Source organism: Carettochelys insculpta, chromosome 15 (genome assembly GCF_033958435.1).
Source record: "Carettochelys insculpta isolate YL-2023 chromosome 15, ASM3395843v1, whole genome shotgun sequence".
Lineage (NCBI taxonomy): Eukaryota > Metazoa > Chordata > Testudines > Carettochelyidae > Carettochelys > Carettochelys insculpta.
The window spans coordinates 10,500,593-10,516,496 of record NC_134151.1 but is presented as its reverse complement, the minus strand read 5'-3'; positions in this window follow the sequence as shown (position 1 = coordinate 10,516,496).

Here is a 15,904-nt window from a genome sequence, read left to right as displayed (position 1 = left end):
CCTAAGTGACTGTGTAACCACTCACAGGTGGACTGAAGCCTGGGACCTCTGGAGCTTAATGTAGTGGTTTCTACAGTTTGAGCTAAAAGTCAGCTGCCTCTCAGGTAAGGCACATTCTTTCTCTGTGTAAGTGGTACCACTATATGGGACAGTGAACCACATCCAGTAGGTGTGTGGGTTACAGCTGTGCTCCCTGATTGCTCAGAAGAAACAACAAATTACCATTTTAAGCTCTATAGTAACAGCATCATAATTGTTGTGTGATATATTACACACTTGCGGCCGTAACATTCTTTCTGTCGGTGTGGGCAAAGTCGCGGGCCAAGGCCACACTGACCCCACACCAGTATACCGCTCGGATCCTCAAGAGGCCTGGGACAAGGATATGGAGGGGATGGCGGAGACCCGGTGACGAGTAGAGGTCGCCCCGCCCCTCTGAAGGCCGCCCCCACCCACCTCTGGCAGGAGGCCCCGGAGATTGTGCATTGGCCCTGTACCGCTGTTAGAGAGGCTGGTAGAATTTTCCCTGGCAGGCAGGAGGCTAGCTTTCAGGGAGAGGGGTGAGACGGGAAGAAGAAGGCTTGTGTAGGTGCAAACAGTTACAAAGTTTATTAACAGAACAAACAACAGGGAAAGGAGTAATGACACTTGTAACAGTAGACAATTTTTTATAAAGTAACCATATATATTAGTGATAATGCATTGAATTGCAACAATAGTATTTCTTTAGACACTTACAATGCTATACACTAAAGAGTCCATGAAGCAACCTGTATGGTGGTTTTTTATTAGGTTGGAGGCAAAAAGGAAGATTAAAGGGAAATTCAAGGAGAGAGGTATAGGTAGTTTGATATTAATATAGCTCCGGGCAGGGGAAGGTCATTTGCTTTCCTCCTTAATGCCCTGGCTGGTTCGCTACACCAGCCTCTTGGAGGCCTTGGGGTTTTGCCTGTCAAGGTCCTCCTCCCAGCCAAGCGAGGGGGAAGTGTAACCTCCCCGGCTGGGGCTTGGAGAATAGAGACAGGTAAGCGGGGGTAAGGTAGGATGCAGGGTTTATAGGGTAACTGGGAGGTCAAGCCTCTACCAAGATGACCCGCCTGCTCCTTAAGTATATAAACACGTCAGTTAAATAAATGCTATTGTTACCAGTCTATGATTAATCACTTAGATAATTAATTATTGCTACTAGTACCATTTACTATAACTAAATGACTAACTAATTAACTATAACTGTGAAACTATTAACACAAGTGTGCAGTTTCTAAGATGGTAGAGGAAACCTGGGCTGTTAGGCCGGGCTTTGGGGTCGAGCCCTGGGTGTGGCCCCTCTTGGCCAGGAGGGGCGCGGTTCGATTCGCGACTTCGAACCCCCTGTTGCGGGGACCCAATGCCCAAAGTATTATAATAATATGATTTGTATAGCCCGGGCTGGGCCTCGGGCCTGTGAAAGTCTATGGGGCCTGGGTTGGGCCTCAGGCCTATGGTAGTTCTTATTGCCTGGGCTGGGCCTCAGGCCTGTGGAAGTCCTTATAGCCTGGGCTGGGCCTCAGGCCTATAATAGTCTGTGTAGCCCGGGCTGGGCCTCAGGCCTGTGAAAGTCTGTGTAGCCTGGGCTGGGCCTCAGGCTTGTGGTGGATTTACGTGTCCAGGTGATTGCAGTCTCATCAGGCAGGTGGGTTGGGTCCGGTAGGTAGTGTCATCACCACAGGATGGCAGGCGGCGGGAGTAAGGGTGCCGCTTTGATGGCAGGCTCTGGGCTTCAACAGCTGGGTACGCAGTACCTCACCCTAATGGTGAGGCCAGTTCGCCACTCGCCTGATTCACCACAGGGCTGCTTGTCGCTCTTTTAGTGCTGAGGTAAAACTGCCGGCTGTCACCGCAGCAGGCGGGCTCTGCTGGGCGTTGCTGGTGTTGACTCAGGAGCCCTTCGCAAAGTCTTCTCAAGCTGGAGCTCTTCGCAAAGTCTTCGCTGCTTGTGAGGCAGATGGCCTAGGGGCTGGTGGACGCCTCAAGGGCCAGCACCTCCCCGTACAGGTAGCGGAGTAGTATCCACGCCAAGGGCCGGCGAGCGCTGTGCTGCGCCGCCTTATATCCTATGATCTCATGCATGATTCATGAGGCTATTTACATGCAAGCGTTCTGAGGGCCTGCTTTCAAACAGGTCCTCTGGGCTGTGGAAACTTCTAGAAGCTTTCCACCTGCGCCCAAACAGGTGCCTGGATTTTAAACCCCAGGTCACGAGTTGTTTATGAGTTGAGGGTTACCGGGGAAACCAACTGACTCAGAATGACCATTACAGGGGGCTGCTAAATGGCAGCCTATGTGATTTTAGATTCTACCCGTACCTGTAATGATGTTTAATGGCCAAAGGCTTGTTTCCCCTGACCCATGGGGGCAATAATGCCCGAGGGATGGAAAATCCCTGACACTTTCTTCCTATCAGTGCTTACTCTAGTTCTTGCTGGCTCCTCTCCATTCCTAGTTCTTGTCTACCTCAGAGCCACTGGCTTGTCTCATGATCACAGATCAACTGTTGAGTTCTATTCCGATTTCTGATTCCTGGCACTTGCCACACTGCACTGCCAGTTCTGCTCCATTCTCTGGGCCAGACAACCTATACATATGAGTGGGATGATACCAAGATATGAGAAGACCTGGAGTGATTGGGAAATCCCAGGGACAGCTGAGCATGCAGAGAAGCTTGAAAAGAAGTTTATACTGAAGTTTAAACTGCAGCAAGGGTGGTTTAGGTTGGACATTAGGAAAAAGTTCATAACTGTCAGGGTGGTCAAACAGTGGAATAAATTGCCAAGGGAGGTTGTGGAATCTCCATCACTGGAGATATCTAAGAACATGTTACATAGATGTCTATCAGGCATGGTTTAGACAGTACTTGGCCCTGTCATTGGGGCAGGGGGCTGGACTCGATGGCCTCTTGAGGTCCCTTCCAGTCCTAGTATTCTGTGATTCTATATTCTGTTGCTATGTGAATTGCAAGGAAACCAAAATCTAGGAAGGGAGTATATCTGACCTGGCACTGTGTATGTGCCCTGCTTGGAGAAGGATAGAGTCGCCACTTGCATATATTCCTGTGATTCACTTGCATATATTCACTGTCATTTGTCTGTCTTCCCTTGCATCATGGCTTCGAGTAACTTGAGTTTTCAATCTCAGTTTGAAAGACCTACAGTGTTACATGTTTGTTATTGGTGTGGGAAGTTCTAGAAAATCTTAATTCTATGGAAAACTCAAAAGAGGACAATCTTCTGTTTTGGAATACAGTATACTTTCATTTCCCAATTTTGAATCTAAAAAGACGGTCAAATTCTCCATTGCTGCAAACATATCATAAAAGTATTTTAGAGGGAAAAAAAAACAAACCTTGTCTCCAAGAATATTTAAACTTCTTTGTCATTTCTGAGGTTGTGCTCACAGTAGAATTACTTGATCCAGCTGCCATTTGTTCTCATTTGAATCACATCAATCTGTACTTTGCGTCACTTTCTAATTTCTGTTGTTTAAGTATTCAGTCCAGAATAGTTCAAAATGTATGCAGTAAACAAATTATTGGTGAGGCAAATAGCTATTTTTATTCCCTAAAGTAGATAATATAAAAGAGGTAAAATATCAGAAAAGTTAGGGAAAAAATGTTGGTTATAAACCCCCATACCCAAAAAAAGAAAAAAAGAGAGGAGAGAGCAAGCTTTTGTCAGATGAAAACTTTAGTGCACTAAAGCTGGCTGAAGTCATGGGACATCAGTCCCTACAAGCTCCTTTCATGTACTAACAATCAAATGTGACTGCTGCACTTTCTTCACAAGCTTCTCTATCACACAGGCTAGCAGTTCAAAGGGTAAATGCTAGAGATGTGGGGTTTAGGAATTGGAGGTTCAAATTATTATTACATGGGGTTTTGCTTTTTGCAGACTCCAACCCAAGGTTTGTTCAGAAAAGAATCTCATCTTGCCTGATCTGTCAGGATTTGTAGAAGTCTAATGGTGGGGTGTGGGGGGTGAGACTAGGACTAATAGTTCCACTTAGGGCCATTTCCTTATATACTCTCAGGGAAATTTATTATGGATTCAGGTTTGTATGGACTCTTGAACTCTGACAATTAGTGAAAAGAGAGCAAGTAACCTTCAACATAAGACAACAAAACACGATGATATAGTTTAAAAAAGCTGAAGCTCTTTATAAATTAATCTAACAAAACCCTCTTGTGTAGACATAGACTTGAAGGTGGGCATAGAGGAAGTTTTAACCTACAAAATTTCAGATGTGTCTACACAGCAGTTAGACACCCACAGCTAGCCTGTGCTAGCTGATTCTGGTTGGTATGTCTTCGTCAAAAGGGCTGTTTAACTGTGGTATAAACATTTGGGTTCAAGCCACAGCCCAAGAACCGGGACCCTCTGACATCACAGGCTCCTAGACCCCTCACCCCAAACTCAAATATCTACTTTGTAGTTAAACAGTTCTTTAGCCCAAGTCCCATGTCTATAGCTACACTAGTGAGTTTTGCCAACAAAACTGGTGGAACAACCACACACAAAATGTGTTTTGTTGACAGAAGCTGGCACTTCCGTGGACAACCTTCTGCCTCTTCCAGATGAGGAAAAGCCCTTTTATTGACTGGTTCTGTCGACAAAAAGTTGTGTGGACGGTCTGGGGCTGGGGGTTTGGGAGGGCGCTTCTCTTGGCACACATGGCATCCAGGACAATGGGCAGCCCCGTCTGCTGTGCTCCCGGAAGCGTGTTTTGATGAGAGAGCAGCCGTGCAGTCCGGCCACTCTGTCGACAGAATAGAGCACTCTTCTAATTGGCTTTTGTGTATGGTCGCGCTCTGTTGACAGAAGTTTCATCAGGAAATCTCTTCCAACAGTGACTTCTGTTGACAGATCACTGTAGTGTGACAGTAGCCCATCAGCCTTGGTTAGTTGTCACACACCATCCACGGGTGTGTAATTGCAAAGTAGACATACCCAACTTGTGCTCTAGAGATCTGCATGCACAATGCCATGGGTAATTTCACATATGCATGTAACGGGCCCTTCAATTTCAGATTGGCCCTTAGATTTTGAATTCCTTACAGAAGGCAGTATATTTTCCTTTTCTTTAGTACACTTCTGAACACAGTGACATGAATCTAAAAAGAACTAAGAATTACATCAACAGGCTTACTTTTTCATCCCCGATCACCGTCTCCTTCCTGAAAGCAGCCATGAAGGTCAAAATGTAAGAGGATGACATGAATATGTTGAAGAGAAAATAAAATGACCTTAGATATTATAAAAGTGGTTAGATGGAACGAATGGCTGAAGCACTTGTCATGTGATATGAAGCTTTTCCAGAGCAAGGTCACAAGTATAAATTCTTCCCAAGTTGGTACTGACCGAAAGCCCTTACTACCTGAAAATGACATTGCCCAGTAATATTAGAGATTGGAAATGGGAATGGAGAAAGACATGAAAAGCTTTTGAAAGTGCCCTTGCAGGCTAATATTGTTACACCAATGAATAAGTCTCTTAAAAGCTGTGAGTTTATGGCCATTTATCTGGTAGACTTGCTATTCATCTCCTCCTGAGTGTAGAGTAAATGCACTGTATTAGGGTCATGATGAAGAGCAAACCTAAAAAGTAAAGATATGAGAAATCAGTTAGTCAGCCAGAGGAAAACTGTAGACTATTGCAAAGAGAACTGTGGAAACAAAACTCAACTGTTGGCTGCAGACAGCTGCACTGGGATAAATGCAAATTTTGAGGGGCAGTTTGAATGGATATCCAGCAATGCCACTTTCAGGAAGCAAGAAGGATGGGCTGAGGGATTTTTTTTTTCTCTTTTAACTTACATGCCCTTTTGTTCCAAAAATATTTCCAGGTGTTGGAAGCAGCAAAGATGCACGGAAGCTAAATTTTCCCTAAACAGATCAACTCCCTCAAACTCATGTGTGCATTTCAAGGTGGGACATACAAATGGTACAAAAGAAGCATGTATTGGAGCCCAAGAACATTCACATATTTGGGTGCAGGGAGATAGTGGAGTCAAAAAATGTTGTGTTCACTCAGGCTGTGTCTAGATTAAGTCTGGCTGCTGGCAGCATGATGCAAATAAGGGGTCGTGAAATTGCAAATGGCCACTCATTTGCATATTCACAGCAGAAAACAAGAAGTGTAGATGTCGTTTGGCCAGCAATAACTCCCTCTGTCACCAGGGATAAAGGACTGGTGATAGTGGGGAGTTTGCCATTAGGGATAAGGGGCTGGCGACAAAGCGGGGTTTTGCCAGCAGAACCACATCTATACTGCTTGTTTTCGGCTGTGAATATGCAAATAAGTGGCCATTTGCAATTCTGTGAACCCCCATTTGCATCATGCTGCCAGCAGCCAGACTGAATCGAGACACAGCCTTAGAAAGTTTAAAACTATTCATGCAGTCTCAAGAGTAGAAAGCAAGGTGGATAACAAACTTTAGATATCTTTCCATGTGGAGGCAAGATCAGCTGATCCAGTTGCTCTCTTAATGCCCGATTTGGAAAAGCAGAACACCAGAGGAAGAATTTTCCAACAATATTGACAAGAAGCATAGCCTGGCTCACATATCACCTTGAGACCTAAACTCTTCTGAACTTTTGGCTGAAGGGTTACCCCTGGGGTCCCAGGTCCAGATCCCATACGACTATTTGGGGTTTCTTGCAAGTTGAAGACATTTACATGAAAGAGCAGCTGCTTTTATGAAAATAATTTAAACTCTGATGATAATCTATAAGTCTCAGAATCTTGAGCAAGTCTGTGATTCTCAGTGTCCGGCAAAGGTATGAATGTAAGTTCACAGGCTCTTTTTCAATTGGGGGGCAGATCTCCATAAGGATGAAAACTGAGAGGTAAGGCATAGAGTTATCAGTTTGTGAAAAGTATTCACCCACAGGGGAGAGGGTATCTGTCTTTTTCAGTTTTTCTGACAGTATTTAGGTTTGGTGGGAGAGGGTAGGTATCAGCTTCCATATGAAGAGAGATTAAAATGACTGGGACTGTTCAAAGTGAAAGAGACATAACTGAGAGGAACATGTTTGAGATGTACGAAATCATGAATTGTGTGGAAAAACGAGTAGGATATTCTTATTTACCCATCACATAACATAAGAGGCACTTGTCACTCACTGATACTAATAGGCAGTGGGTTTTAAACCAAACCTAAGGAAGTAGTTGATACAGTACACAGTCAATCTGAAAACTTCATTGCCAGGTTATTGTGAAAGTTAAAAGTATAACTGGATTTGAACATAATTAGTCACTTTAATGGAAAAAATCTGTCAATTGATATTAGATGGTCAGGAATACAACCTCTTGGTCTAGGTGTCCTTAAACCTTTTGCTGCCAGAAGCTAGGCCTGGATGATGTACTAGATGATGTTGTTACTACGTATGTAGGACATATCTACATATCTTTCAGACATATCTGAAAGAGGTGTCAGAGAAGGGGTGTTAATCATCATAGCAGGGAAAATATATCTATAGATTTTGCACCCATGGTTCTGAAAGGGAAAGTGCCACTTTGAGTTGGTGTGTCCTCCTTCGTGGGAACTTTTTCTGCTGATGCACTTGGAGGGGGCTGTCTGAAAGCCAGATGAGAGGTTTTCCCTCCCTTTCTTTCCTTATTTTTATCGGAGAGGTGTTGACAACCCACTTCATCTAGTATGATGCCTTGGAATATGTGTTAGCTACGTACCTTAAACTGTCTGTTCCACCTTTTATTCAGCTGCTATTCTGAGTACCTCTGTAAGCAAAAAAAGCTTGTCTGTCTTACAAAAAGAATTTAGTCTGATACAAACATTACCTCATCCTCCTTGTCTCTCAATTATACATAAAGGCTGTGTCTACACTACAAAAATAACTTCGAAGTTGCTTACTTTGAAGTACAACTTTGAAGTAAGCAACTTTGAAGATGAGTATCTACACACACCCTACTTCTAAGTTTTACTTCAAAGTACGGCACTACTCCATTCCTGGAAATGGAGTAAAGACTTCAAAGTTGGATTCGAAGTAAGGGAAAATGTATGTGGACTCTCTGCTGCCTGCTGCGAAGTAGTGCCTAATTTCGAAGTTAACGTCAGAGTTAGTTCCTTGTGTAGACACATCCAAAGTGATGCAATTAAAGAAATTCAAGATGCTGTTTTTTAGAAAAACTAGATAAATAAAGTTGTGTAGCATTAGAGGCATCCAAATCAATTACATTTCAATTAAATCTATCTGTCATGCTAAATGAAGGGTTTTTTTCTTCAAGTCCTAGCTGGTGGAGTTTGGTGGTTACATGAGGGTGTCCACTTTAATATCCCGCTTTTTGCTTAAGGAGCTTTTAACTTTCAGTGTTGTGGGGCGGGTTGTGGGGAAATCTATAAAATGTGAAGTCCTGTGGCACTTTATAGACTCTCAGATATTTTGGAGCATAAGCTTTCCTGGGCAAAGACCTGTTTCATCAGATGCATGAGTAGGGGATGCGTTTCAGAAGAGGGTTCAAAGAGGGAGTCTCAGTCAAGGGGAGGGCCAGAGTTTACAAGGTCAATTCAGTCAGGGAGGATGGGGCCCATTGTCAGTTGCTAACGTGGATGTGTGAACATCAAGTGTGGGGAAACTGCTTTTGTAATGAGCCAACCACTCCAGTCTCTGTTCAATCCTTGGCTGATGGAGTCAAATTTGCAAATGAGTTGCAGCTCTGAAATTTCACTTTGCATTTTATTTTTGAAATTTTTTGTTGTGGGACTGTTGCTTTTAAATCTGTTACTGAGTGTCCAGGGAGATTGAAGTGTTCTCCTACAGGTTTTTGTATTTTACCATTCCTGATGTCAGATTTATGCCCATTTATTCTTTTATGTAGAGACTGTCCAGTCTGGCCAATGTAAATTGCAGTGGGGCATTGCTGGCACATGATGGCATATATTCTATTACTAGATGTGCAGGTGAAAGAGCCCCTGATGGTGTGGATGATATTAGGTCCTGTGATGGTATTGCTAGTATAGATATGAGAGCAGAGTTGGCAGCGAGGTTTGTTGCAGGGATTGGTTCCAGGTTTAGAGTTACTGTGTTGTGGTCTATAGTTGCCGGTGAGAATTTTTTAAGGTTGTCAGGCTGCCTGTAAGTGAGTACAGGCCTGCCTTTCAAGGTCTATGAGAGTGAAGGATCATTGTCCAAGATGGGTTGTAGATCACTGATGATGCACTGGAGAGGCTTTAGCTGGGGGCTATATATGATAGCCAGTAGTGTTCTCTTGTTTTCCTTGTTGGGCCTGTCCTGTAGCAGGTGGCTTCTGGGTACACATCTGGCTCTGTCAATCTGTTTCTTCACTTGCTTAGGTGGGTATTGTAGTTTCATGAATGCTTGATAAAGGTCTTGTAGATGTTTATCCCTGTCTGAGGGATTGGAGCAAATGTGGTTGTACCTTAGTGCCTAGCTATATAGAGTGGATTGTGTAGTGTGCCCTGGATGGAAGCTGGAGCCATGTAGGTAAGCATAGCAGTCTGTTGGTTTTCAGTATAGAGTGGTATTTATGTGACCATCACTTATTTGCACAGTAATGTCCAGGAAGTGGATCTCTTGTGTAGACTGGTCCAGGCTGAGGTTGATGGTGGGGTGGAAACTTTTGCAATCACAGTGGAACCCTTCAAGATCCTCTTTCCCTTGGGGCAAAATGATGAAGATGTCATCAATGTAGTGCAAGCAGAGGAGAACAACAATGCCCCACTGCAGTTTACATTGGCCAAACTGGACAGTCTTTACATTCACCTTGGTTTTTTTAAACCACCCTCACCTAACAGTGCCCTAACTGGAGAAGGAAAGCTCCTTATTATAATATCTTGTGAATGATCATCATCAATGTCCTTTCAGCCTCCTCCCATGCTACTTACACATACCTTAAGCATTTGTCTCTGTCTCATGTCCCACTCGTATTTTGACACTTCCCAAAATCAGGTTGCCAAATACACTATTTTCTAGGAAAGAATGAATGATGGGAACAAGAGATCAGTGGAAAGGTAACTTCAGTAGAGCAAAAATGAGAACTGTGTTGAGGAAACGGCGTGCAATTTTTTTTCTTTTTCCACATTCAAAAATAGTCTTCTGAGTTTAGTTAATTCCTGACTTGGCTTGCAATCCTATAAACCCTCAAGGAAATACCTTACAACAAAGCTTTCTTGCTTGGTAAATAGGTTGCCCCAAAATGGATTAATTGTAATTAGTATCGATTTAATAAATGCAACCCTACAGTGGCCACTTAATTTAAACTCACCTGTAAGAGCAACCTGTTCCTACCACCTGGAAAGTTTTGTATAGTTCCTTTCTTACCTACATCTTTCAATCTCTTCCAAAAATTTTAAGAACAAGTTTTAGAATTTGTTGTGATGAGTCCTTGGAGTATTTCTGCTTTGGAGATACATTGAACTATATTTGCTATTCAGTTTTCTACACACCTGCTCAACTAATCTTTGAAAAGTGGATGTTAGCATTTTAAAGCCTCCCCCCACTTTTTTATTATATGAATCAGTGTTCTTGAGGGAGTCAAAGTTCGACCCTCTTGGTGCATTACAGTGCCTTGCATTCTAATATTAGAGAAGCAAGTCCCGTTTTACTTTGTAATATGAAGCTTTGCTTTGGCATTAATTTCATTCAGAAAGCAGCTGCATGTATAAACAGATTCTTTTTAAGCATAATGGGAAAATATACATTTATCAAATAACTTTCTTTCAATAATGCTGCAGCAGTCTTTATTTCATCAAAGTTGTCAATCAGCCCATCTTTCTGAATAAAGATGTGCCAAATCATAGTAGCTGACTTAATACTGAATAAGCAATGAAGTGGTTCTAGGATAGTGTCTGTCTACCTATCTAAGCTTTTATTATATAATCTGTCTATTTCTGCCCACATCACATAGCTATGGCAAATAATTATTTATTTCCTAAATCAACATAGAAAGTGACACTATTAAAATGAAAATCACATTATTTTTAAAGTTCATTGCCTGGGATGCTAATAACACCTTATTAAAATGGAAAGATTGTTTTAAAAAATCAAATTTACCTTCACAGAGTGTCTTTTACCTTTTTATAATGTGTTTTTCTCTACAGTGAAATGAAAATAATCACTTCTTCTTTCAGTTCACTGTCAGTTTCATAGTGGTTCAACACAGAGATATTCTGTTTTCATTTCCAACATAAGAAATTGCTTAAAGTGCTTAAAACAATTTTCCATTTTTTATTGCTTTTGTTTCAGTTTACACATTTTAGTCATTTCAATAAAATATTGGTTTATGTTGGAATAGCACCAGCAGTGTTGATTGCATTTTCACTCAAGGAATTCTGTCTGAGTGAATTCTGTGTAGAAAATGAGGCACAGAATATCCATGTGCCCAAAAATTCATGCATGGGGATCCTAAGCCATTGGGCTGCATAGAGAGAGACATGGGAGACATCCTTAGCCACTGGGCTCATAGAGGGAAACTTATGCGTCTGGGATAAGTTCTCACTTCTCTTGATCATTACATTATTCACTGTGCTGGGCCTTCAAGGATTTAACATGGAACAGAGGACCAGCACTCTGCAGCCTCTGGTTTTCAGTGCAAACATCAGTAGTAGCAGCAAACCTCTTTCACTCCTACATCTTGGAGCATGGGCCACTGCTAACCATTTGCCAGTGTCCGCTATCCTGGGCCATCTTTTCCAGTTCTGATCAGGTGAATCCCATCTTTGTAGTGTCTGCCTTCAGGTTTCTACACCAGGTGTTTCTTGGATGCAGGGAAAGTATTAAATGCTGCTTAGTCCTTCCTGACGACTAGTACTGAACACTCTTCAGAGGGACAATTTAGCCCAATCTGTGGCTTATGTATTAATTATACTGATCACCTGAGAATTTTCAGTTATCATTCAGAGTGTTGACAGGTTCTTGGTCAAGATCAGGTGCAGTATTTATTAAAATTTCTGTTCAGTCAGGAACTCCAATATGCACAGTTGTAACACTCACTCTTCAGGAAATTTTCTTTATATATAACTCTCTCTAACTTTTCAAGATGTGTACAGGTAAGATAGAAAGTACATCAGAACATCCATATATTCACTCACATCCCCATTTGCAGAACAACCTGAAATGTTAGCTATCCTTTTCCTTATTACTTTCAGCTTTCTTATCATCACAAGGGGCCATCATTTTGGCACCTCCCAAGGGTTTTACCTCACACATAGAGTGAAAGACAGCTTTTGTAATATGTTACACTATGCTGCTCAGTCTAATGCATATTCAGTGGATGTTCCTTCCCTTTGACTTATTTCTGTAGTCTCACTTTACTCATTTTGGGTTGCTCTTTTCCCATATACAAATTTGACACCATAAGAATGGGTCTAAATAGGGAGTGAGAATGGCTGTCTCATTACAATAAGTAATTTTTCCCACTTTAGATATTGTCATCTTTTTATCCACATCCACCCTGATTAAATTAGCTCTAAAGTAATACTCCTATCTTTGTATCCCTGCTATCTATTTCTTTTTGTTCACTTCATGCATCTGATGAAGAAAATGGCTACTCATCAAAGGTTGTGCCATAATAAAATTGCTAGTCTTTAAGGTGCCACTAGACACTTTGTTGCTTTTGTTGAAACAAATGACCTCTTAAACCTGTCTTCTCCTATACATTCTTATAATTATTATATAAACTTATCATATCCAGGAGTTTGTTGCCAAGGCATTCTTGTGGTCAGGCATCTGAATAAATTCTATTCTTACATATTCAAAAACTGTTGTTAGCTCATGTTCCTGTGGTCATTATGGACAAATTTACTTTTCACACACACTATTCTTACTTCCCCAAAAACTTGGGGGTGACAACTAGCCCTGTGCCAAAGTTCATAGGCCTCAAGTCTAACGCAAATTGCTAAAGCTAATATCTTACAGGTTCCTATAGGTTCCTTACATTAGTGCTGACAATAAGAAATGCTAAAACTAGTTTGGCATGTCACAGCTGTGCTCATTTAGTGTAATTTGTTCTTCAGACAAGCTGCAAGTGGAAATGGGGGACCACTAGAGAGACAAATAGCTTCCATGAATAGATGTTCAAGCCTCTTTTGCTGATATAAAAGTAATAATTATGAGGCATGTCTAACACAACCCAATAAATGGGTAAGGAGCTGGGGGGGGCAGGCAGAGCAGGTTCAAATATTTTTTCTTCCTTTATATGTGACAATTATTTTTAGTCAGTAATAAGCTGGTGGAAGTGGCAAGTATTTCAGTGTCACCATATAGCTTTCATGGCTGGGATGTGGGTGGTGAGGCCAAGTGAGTGGAGGACAGAGTTCAGGACTAAAGTCTGAAGCCAGAATCAAAGAAAGGCAAAGAAGCAAGGTCTGTCAAAGCAACAAGCTGAGAATCTACTTACTTCAACAATTTTTTGCTGTCCCTTCTAGGCTTAAGGTAGTTCACATGGACCAATGAAAGAGCCCAGGAGTGCGGTCAGTCAAGCCCTTTGAGGCCAGCAAGTCCTATAGTATGTGGCCCTGCAAGGCTTACATCCCATCAGTCACTGCTATTTCACAGTTGCAGGAGGATGATAGTATGGATATAGCAATTGTTTTGGGGCTAGCAGACACAGATCATAGCCTAACAGAACTTTATAGCAAGTTTCCAGGAACTTTGGTACAGATATTTGTATCCTTCCACCAATTTTGAGAACATCATGGTGATCAAGAGATATGTGATATGGGACTGATTCATCACTGTGTTATTCCAGTTTTGAGCTGATGTAACATGCATCAAAATCGAATTACACTGTTTAAAATCTGTACAAATACAGTGGTGAATCAAGTGCACCGTTATCTGCAAGATGAAGGCATAAAACACTGTTGTGTATTAGGTTTGTTATTTTTTTTAACCTGATCTGCGTAAAATTCTGAATTCCCTGCAGTGGAAGCAGTGTGCATTTCCAAAACACATGCCAAGAGGTAGCTGTAACCACCTCTACAATCAGTGAGCTTCTACGCTTGAAAAATCTGCAGATGTAGTTATAAGAGACTGGCTGATCTAATTGATCCCAGCCCCTCAGGGAAGCTCTACTTCATTTAATTAAGAGCACAGCCACCTGCTTGGTATACTGGAGTCTAGAAACTCATTTGAACAGGTCCATCAGCAGATTAGGGCTCTCTTTAACTGATGTGCAGTGCTGAAACACTACCACATTAAGCTGTAAAGCTGATTTTTAATCTGTCATAATGCTAGTTGAATTACAATTGATTGGAATATTGAATGCTGGAATTCTGATCAGCTAGAAGCAAATCAAATCTGAGGGAAACCACGCTGCAATAATAGAATAATAAGACAAAGTGCTTGAGAGAAATTATTTACACATTGCTTCACAAAGGTCTAGGTAATTCACTTAGTTTATCATATCCAGCAACAATTACCTGTGAGGTGTTTAATCAAAACAGAATTTTCACTATTTCACATACATTGCTAAAAGCATTGGGAAATAAGGCCAGGACCCACTAATAAATTTACTGTTTACTAAAAATATAATTTGCCTTCATTTTGTATCAGCTTCATATTAACGCACAAGTGAACATAGTTTATGAATCAAAAAGACCATCAGTTAACAGTCTGGACTATAAAACTATAGGAAAAGACTGAAGCTGGAGTAAATGTAGCAGCAATTTTCATTGTATTAGAAACAGAGAGAAAGCAGTGCTAGTCTATATACTATCAAAACAAAAAATATATTGTTTTTCTGATTTGTCAACCTTGGTTACTATTTTTGGTTCTCTGTGCCTTAAATATTGAGTCTATTCTGGTATGGCTATGATCTGAAGAAGTGGGTCTGTCCCACGAAAGCTCATCACCTAATAAATTATTTTATTAGTCTTTAAAGTGCTACTTTACTGCTTTTTTGTTTTCATTGTGTTAGAAATGACTAATTCTGTAAAAGAAAAGAATTGGATGAAAAAACTGTTTTGAAACAAGAAGAAATAGTCTAAGTTAATCAGGGTAGAGCAGTGACAGAGAGATAGCCATGTTAGTCCGTATTTTTCCAAAACAAAAAAGCAGTCTTGTAGCACTTTAAAGACTAACAATATAACGTGTTGGCTGATGAGCTTTTGTGGGACAGACCCACTTCTTCAGATCATAGCCCTACCAGAACAGACTCAATATATAAAGCACAGAGGTCCAAAAATTATCAAGTTTGACCAATCAGAATTTTTTTTATCAAGGTTGGCAAATCAGAAGAGCAGAGGGACGGTGGGGGCATGTGGGGTGGAGAAGTTCAGAGTTAGACAAAACATCAAAGTTTGTAAGTCCTTTTAAAGGGATCAGGTAATTGCAGTCCCCATTCAAACCACATGTTAATGTGTTGAATTTGAATATGAATGTTAGTTCTGAGCATTCCCTCTGTAGACAGTTGTTAAAGACCCTTTCCACTAGAACACAAACTTTCAGATCTTTAACAGAATGACCCACTCCATTAAAGTGCTGGCTGACAGGTTTGTGTATTTGGAATTTTTGATGTCTGTTCTGTGTCCATTCATTTTTTGTTGAAGAACGTTTGCAGTCTGTCCTATACGTATGGTGTGTGGGAATCATTGGCACATGATGGCACAAGACAGGCCTGTTCTTTCCTAAACACAACCTCATGAGGATTCTCACTAGCACCCACAAGCTGTACCGCAATAATATTAATCCTGGAAATGTTCCTTGTAACAAACCCTGATGCCAACTTTGTCCACATATCTATTCTGGAGATACCATCACTAGATCTAACCACATTAATTACAGAATCACGGGCACATTCTCCTGTTCCTCAACAGTTTTCAGAAGGCGTTCCTTCAAAAACAAACCCTGTTGTTGAAAGGTCCCTTCTTCCTGAAACAAAATAGGTTCCTTCTT